Here is an 8,323-nt window from a genome sequence, read left to right as displayed (position 1 = left end):
GTTGCTTCAAACTCTTCAGAATTGTTGTGTCTTCAGAAGGAAACCAAACGAAGATCCAAACATACATCTAATGGACTTCGAGGAGATTATGAACACCTTTCAATATAACGGTGTCCCCCAAGATACAGTGTACTTAAGGGCATTCCCCATCACACCCAAAGATGATACCAAGCAGTGGCTTCGGAGCTTCCCCACGGGATCAAATAGAACTTGGGAGGAGATGACTATAAAATTTCTTGATAAATATTTCTCCTCATCTAAAACGGTCAAGTTTAGAAGAGAAATCCATAACTTCTGTGAGAAAGAGAATGAAACTGTTTTTGAAGCATGGGAGAGGTTTTAGGAGATTGTTAGAAAGTGTCAACATAGCGGAATTGAAATCTGGATGCAACTCTAAGACTTTTGGGATAGATTGACACCGGTCTCACGTAGAACATTGAGCAATCCAGCTGGAGGTCTATTGATGAAGAAGACTCCAGAGGAGATAATCACAATTCTTGACGAGTTATCTGAAGATGCAAATCAATGGCCCTCTGAGAGTGCTAAAAGAAGAAGATCAACTGGTGTTCACCAGGTTGATGCTAACACATCTGTGCAGGCACAGCTTGATACTATGGCCAAATAGATAAGGAAGCTGAACTTAGTGTTGATACAGAGTGAGCCTCATGCTGTTTGTGATATATGTGTAATAGGACACCCTACTCATGAGTGTCAAACCTCAACTGAGGAAATAAATATTGTGGGAAACTACAATTTTAATGCAATGGGTCAAGGGCACCCCGGTTGTTCGTGGAGTTCACCTGGGGGGTACCGCGAATGCATGGCAACAAAATTACTCTAGACCCCAGGTACAAGGAGCTTCAGCATTCCAAAATCAATAGAGGCAGCAATTTCAGCCTCAACAACCCATTCAGTCTGGCATAGAAGATCTCATGATGTCCTTCATTCTGAAAACTGATGAGAGGATTGAAACTCATAGTGCAGCTATACGGGAACATGGAGTAGCTATAAAAGAAATAGGCATTGGTTTTCAAAACTTGGAAAGACAGGTAGGAAAGCTAGCCACTATATTGTCTGAGAGGATTCCGGGAACTCTCCTGCTGATACTGAGAGAAATCCCAAAGAAATAATGAATGATGTGACCTTGAGAAGTGGGCAAGTGTTGAAAGATCCCACCCCAATCCAAAATGGTCCGATAATTGCAAATGAAAGTAGGAAGTAGCTAAAAAGTGATGATGACAAGAAGAAAAAAGGCCCAATGAAAACTGAGAAGAAGAAAAAGGAAGAAAAAGCAAAAAGGAGGAACATGAGGAGAGCAGACATATGCCTGCTTTACCTTTCCCTCAAAAGCTATATAGAGAAAAGCTGGACAAGCAGTTTGGGAGATTTTTGGATGTGCTAAAACAGGTTCATGTGAACTTACCATTCACAGAAGTGCTCTCACAAATGCCTGCTTATGCAAAATTTACAAAGGAGATCCTGACAAAGAAGAGGAAAATAGAGGAGACCTCAGTGGTCAAGCTTATAGAGCATTGAAATGCTATATTACAAAATAAACTCCCACAAAAGTGTGGAGATCCAGGGAGTTTTACAATACCTTGCTCATTGGGGACTATAAATTTTGATAAGTCTTTATATGATTCTGGTACCTCAATTAATTTAGTGCCTCTATCTATTTACAGGAAACTGGAGAAGGAGATTAGAGAGATAAGGTTGGTGCCAATATCTTTGCAGCTGGCAGACTAAATGACTTTAATACCCATGAGGATAGTGGAAGATGTGTTAGTTCGGGTGGATAAGTTTGTATTTCCTGTGGATTTTATAGTGTTGAATATGAAGGAAACCAAGGAGGTCCCCCTCATCCTAGGAAGACCATTCTTAATGACGGGTAGAGCTATAATAGATATACATGAGAGGAAACTCATGCATAGAGTGGGCGAGGAGACGGTGACTTTTGATATGAATGTAGAAAAGGGGGCACAAATGGAAAAACTAGCTACAAGTGTTGAATGAAAAGTGAAGGGCTCAAAAGGGAAGGTTGCATTGAGTGAGAAAGAAAAGTGTGGGGTGTACCAAGAAGCCTGAGAAGAAATTGTCTGCCTGGATGTGCGCATTATTTCGAAGGCGAGGAATGGAGCCCGACTTTGACTCAGACCCCGACTAGATATTCAGAGAAGTTTCCTTTACCTTATGCTTTTTAATTGTGTGTCTTGGGGATATGACACAACTTAATGTGTGGGGTGGGGGGATATTTGTATGTATATTTGTATATATGTTTCTTTTTGTTAGTTGTAGTAGTTAGATATTGAAAAACAAAAACCATAAAAATTGAAAATATTTTGATTTTTCCCGACGATGGATATCATTCGACGGGTTTCGTGGGGATTAAAGTAGAAAGGAAAAGACAAAAAGATTTTCTTTTGTATGTAGTGTTATAAGTTTCCCTTGGTTTTTCTTTGTGCCGCGGTTCTTTTCCAAGGGTTTTGTTTGAACTGGGTGTAGTTAGTTTTTATTTTTGTTAGGAGTAGGAAACCTTGTCCTATGATTTAAATTGAAGGAAATATCTCTTGACTTTATTATGCCTTGAGAATAGTAAGTGCTTTAGTTGTGGCGATTAGGCTCAGTTTTTGACTCTTGTATAAGTACCTTAAATTGTATAATTTTTACTTTGCTTAACTGCTTTGACTAGAGTGTCTTGATAGTCCAATCCTGAGTGAGTTATGTGCCATGTGTGTGGGAGGTTTTGTGTATTCTGTGAATTATATTTGATGTCTAGAACTTACCCCGTGTGTTTGCAAAGCGAAGTAGAAGTTTTCTTCAGTCTTGGAAGTGATATAGGCATTTCTTTGTTGAGCCAGTTATATACTTTTACCCACCTGATTGTTATGTGTTTTAGTTAACCCCTTTAAGCCTGTAATCCTCTTTTTTTGGCAACCATATTACAAGCCTTACCCATTTGTTTGAATTGACCATTTATTTGAACCTTTTACCTCTCGTGAGCACTTGAATTTGTTATGAACTTTATAAGAATTGAAGTGTGGGGTGGTTGGTTTGGCTTTTGAGTGGAACTAATGAAATAAGGAGAAAGGTGCATTGTATTGAAAAAGTAAGAGCCACTAGAATTGAAAAAGAAAGAAAAAAATAAGTATATGATTGTGAAAATTATGCTTTGATAGTGGTGACTCTTGATGTAATTGTGCTTAAAGGAGTTGGGAGTTAATGGATATTGATGTGAAGGTGGAGTTAAGGTTTGACATAAATGTGGGTTTTGAACAATGAAATGTATGTATTAAAAGTGCTTAGGGAGGTGTAGTCACTCTTATATCTAAATGTATCCTACCCATCCCGTAGCCTACATTACAACCAATTAAAGTCCTACTTGATCCTTGACTGAATGAGCTCAATTAGTAGAGTAGTACACTACGAGAAAGCCTATGGTACGTCTTTTGTGGCATATGAATGTTGTTTCTGAGAGAGAGAGAATTCTTTCTATCTTGAGGTCCTAAATGTTCTTAAGGTCTATTGTGTGTGGAACTACTCTCTATTGTTGTGTGAGGGCACTTGATTCACGAAGGAAAGGTAATGTCGTTGACCTCTATGTTAGAGTAAGTGAGCGGGTTATAAATAATGGTGGTGCTGGTGAGTCAAATCTTGCGGCAAGGATGTTACGGTATTGTACTTAATCTGTTTTAAATATTCCTGGTGTGATGAGTTAGGAGAGTTTTTAAAAAGGTCGTGTCTATATGAAGGGTAGTTTGATTGCTCGAGGACGAGCAATGGTTTAAGTGTGGGGTGTTGATGGCAGGCTATAATCTCGTATTTTAGTCGCTTAATGCACTCTAACTTACTGCACTTTATTCGTTTTGAGTTTAATTGATAGTGTTTTGCACTTATTGTGTGTTTTATGCCTTGTAAGGGTGATTTTGAGCTATGTAGATGTTATGGAATGAATTCAAGTGATTTGGAGCTATGAAATCTGAGTAAAAACCCAAGGGATTAAGACGGGATCGTGTTCGGGGGTCAAGGACCAAGTTTGGACATCAAAATGCAAGAAAATTCCATACTCTGAGAAATCCCCACTGTCGCGGCGCATGGGATGCCGTGCTTGTGCATTTATCTACTGCCTGTCAGAACCAACTCTCTGGATTTCCCCACTAACGCCCCGCATGGTGCGGCGCACCTCTGCGATATTTACAAAGTAATTTTCCTATTTCGGCTAGGAGAAGGTAATTTCGTCTGGGCCCGACCCTACTTGGCATAAATACATGAAAAAATGTTATTTTCTGGACTTTTGGCACATTTTAGACCTAAGGAATCTAAGTAGGAGTTGGGGGAGCAAAAGCACAAGGATTTCATCATTGTTTCCTCACTCAAGACTCGAGTTTGGATTGAATTTATGTTTTCCTATACTTTAATTTTATTTGTGATGAATTTCTCCATATCTATGGAGTAAGTTCCTTTAGGGTTTGATGGATTTTGTGTATTGATAATTGTTTGTGGATTATAACTCTAGCTTAATGTATTGAATCATTTTTGGATGATTTAATGGTTGTATTTTATATTCAGTTGTTCATGTAATCGAGAGAGGCATAACTTTTGATATCTTTGCATTATATTATTAGTTGAATTCATAGATTCTTCTAAGTAATCGAAAGAGGCTGGTTGAATTATTGGTTTAACCTAGTTATGAGGATAATCAAAAGAGGTTCTCCTAAAGACCAATCCACTACGATTTCTTGCATATCTTCATAGGGCTTAAATTGGTTCATCTTGTAAGGTTGAGACTTAATCGAGAGAGGAGTTTCTACTAAACGTTTGAACTAATAATTGAGTGAATTCGAGAGTCTCACTTGAATATTAGAAGTGAATTATCTAGAGTTAAATCCCGAAAAATTATCTTGCACCTATCATATCAAAGCCATATCTTCTCTCATTGATAACCTTCTTTGCTTATTCCTTATTTCAATAGTAAGTAGTCAATAGTTTTAGAATCTTAGTTAATTATAGTTATTAAACATATAAATCTCGATTGTTGATTCTCCTAGATAGCAATCAAGGTAGAAACTACGAAAATACTATTTAACTCCAATCCTTGTGGATATGATATTATACTAGACTATTTTTGACTAGCAAGCATAATTTAAGTGTGAGTTTAGTGCTCGTCAGCTACCCAACTCATACGCTTGACACCATTGATAAGCCGCTCCCTTTAGCTGTAATATAGTGAAAGCAACCCCACTCGACTCCGCAATACCCATAGTATGGAGGATACGGTGGCACACCTCAAGAAAACCATGTGCGTCCTGTATAGCTAGGCCGCTGAATATAGGAGGATGGTACTTCTTGTACCTCTCGAGCCTGATCTGCTCCTCCTCAGATGTTGCTTCCCTAACCTCGGGCTAAACAGGGACAACCGGATAATCTGGTATGACCTCTGGGACCTTGTCAACCTGGACCTACTGATCTGGGGTATAGGCTACAGGAGTTTGTTGTCACGCCCCGAACCAGGGGGCGAGACCGGCACTCGGTGCCTCACCTATCCTTGCGTACCAACTTGTGACTAAGGGACTCTGATCATATGATGTCATACTTTGGCCATGGGCCACATTGCAAGACAACTGCGAATGCTGAATAAATATCAATATAAAACTGGGCCGACAAGGTCGTCATAATTACTACAGCTGACAAACCAACCAAATATCCATACAAGGCCTACAAGCCTAACATGCTGCACTAACTGACAGGATATGTCTACAAGCCTCTACTGGTGGATATACTGTGATCAGAACAGCTTCCTGACCTACTCATAACATATATACATTTATACACAATATGTACATAAAGCTCTAGACTCGGCAACTCCAAAAGGCATGGAGCTTACCGATCAAGCTGAACTCGGGCAACACTTAATGAGGAGGTATACCCGTCTGTCTGTCTGAACCTGCACACATGAAATGCAGCGTCCCCAGAAAAAAAAAAGGGGCGCGACATCTGTACTCCCCCCCCCAGCCGGGGATGTGGCAGGAGCAAGTGGAATCAACCCTTCCGGAATTAGTGTGCCAAACATGCTCAAAACCTGGGCGAGGGTTTTCTAAAGTGCAGGGGTAGTAACAGGCATTTCATGTGCCTTCCCCCCCCGCCCCCCACTTGGAGCTACTGGTGGATCCTCTGTAGTAGCTCGAGCAGGTGCTCTGGATGCACCACGTTCCCGTCTTTGAATTCTCTCGCGACCCTGGCCTCTCGCGGCTCTAGCAGGGGGTGCGAGTGTCTAAACATCAAATCTAGTTGTGTGTGTCCTCACCATCTGTGATAGAATAGAAAGACAGAGATTTAGAATTCCGAAGTTAACAAATTCGCACGATAAGGAGTCAAAGAAATGAAACTTTTCCTAACAGGTTCATAGCCTCCCGAAGATAAGTACAGACGTCTCCATACCGATCCGCAAGACTCTACAAAACCTACTTGTGACTCATAACACCTATGAACCTAGAGCTCTGATACCAACTTGTCACGACCCAAATTTCCCTCTGTAAGATGTCGTGATGGCACCTAGTCTCTAAGACTAGGTAAGCCTAACATACATGCGGAATATAACTAAAATAATGAATAAACTCCCAAATACTCAATAGCTATTATAAAAAAAACTCTGCAACTCAGCATATACAAACTTTCGAAAACCTGGTGATAACAAGTAACATGCTCTACGATAAGTACTGATCATCCCTATGCAACAAAGTGTCTAAAATAGGAAAGAAAATGAAGTAGACTAGATAGAGGGAGACTCTGAGGCCAGCGGATGCCGGCAGGTATACCTTGAAGTCTCCGAAGTTGAGCTCGTCTCACTAATTCCTATACTGGTAGGAGGTACCTGGATCAACACAAAAAGATGTACAGAAGTTTAGTATGAATATACCATAATTGTACCATTAAGTGCCAAGCCTAACTTCGGTAGAGTAGTGACGAGGTTAGGTCAAGGCCCTATAGGAATAAATAAGAAACTAAACGAGTAATTAACAGTGTAATAATAATAACAATGCAAATGAAAAAAGTAAGAAATATACCAAGATTGGCTACACTGAACTAAGGCAAATAATGCATCACGGAAGAAAACAAGGAATGTTATGCCAAGGAAACAAAGCAACCAAAACACAAGTGAAGTAATATAAAAGCATCAACAAGAGACACCACCGAGGTACCGCCTCGTAGTCTCAAATCACAAAAATAATTCACAATCTTTCCTTATATCACCGCGAGAGACTTGCATTTAGTTTTTGAAAATCATAGCGTCCCGCGTTTTAGCCCACCTTATCACACCGCATGGCTTCAAGTAGTTCCCCTACTAGAAACACGTGTATCAACCCCACCTTATCTCACTGTATGCGTTTCAACCCCAAAACCTTATACCACCACATGCGTATCAATATCACAACATAACACAAATCACACCTTAAGTGCCCAATATCACAACTTGCCAAGAAACCAATAGCAATAGTGTTTTCACAACAAATAGCCCATGGCTCAACCACAATATGCACAAGAGTCTCACAAGAACAACCGAAAGCGAATGACTCAACAAGAATAGTATTTCACAACCTTACAACTTTGTCTTAATGTAAATCACAGCCTTTATAACTCAATACCAATTTCAACAACAAGATATTCCACAAATAACAACTTCAAATAAAGAACTCGACGGTTAATTAATGAATAAGGAATAGAAGAAACGATACATCAACTAAACATAAAAAGGCAATTAACAAGTAGGAGATAAAACAAGTAGAGAATATGAAGATAGGCTAATGATGATGAATATAACATGTTAAGATAACTCTATTAAGGCATGAAAGAAATTTACATAGCTAAAAATGGTCAACTTCCACATTTAGCCCGTGTACAAACTCGTCACCTTGCATACACGGCTTCCACACATCACAATTATCACAAAACAATACCAATCCTAAGGGGTAATTCCCACCCACACAAGGTTAGGCAAGACACTTACCTCAAAACATGATACTCAATCCACTAGTAAGCCCTTTCCTTGATTATCCAACTCTAAACGGTTCGAATCTAACCAAAATTACTTCATACCATAAATATAAACTATTGGAAACTATTTCGAAAAATAAAGTTATGATCTTTACAAAGAAACAAAAAGTCAACTCAAAACGTCAACCCGGGACCGCATTTCGGAACCTGACAAAAATTACAAAATCCGAACACCCATTCAATAACGAGTCTAACCATAGAAGAATTACTCAAATCGAATATCAAATAACCTTTCAAATCCCCAAACTTTAGCCTAAGAAGTTCTCATAATTTT

At 39.4% G+C, this 8,323-nt stretch overlaps 1 non-coding gene across 1 annotated transcript; it reads right to left on the bottom strand.

Annotated features, from left to right (window-relative positions):
- Positions 1-268: 268 nt before the first annotated feature.
- On the bottom strand, positions 269-375 carry LOC117277369 (small nucleolar RNA R71). The gene has a single exon (XR_004507639.1). It is a non-coding gene; the product is annotated as a small nucleolar RNA R71 (small nucleolar RNA).
- Positions 376-8,323: the final 7,948 nt, after the last annotated feature.

The sequence above is a fragment of the Nicotiana tomentosiformis genome, chromosome 5 (genome assembly GCF_000390325.3).
Source record: "Nicotiana tomentosiformis chromosome 5, ASM39032v3, whole genome shotgun sequence".
Taxonomy (NCBI): Eukaryota; Viridiplantae; Streptophyta; class Magnoliopsida; order Solanales; family Solanaceae; genus Nicotiana; species Nicotiana tomentosiformis.
Note: the sequence above shows the minus strand (reverse complement) of the source record. Positions and strands in the feature narration are given on the sequence as shown.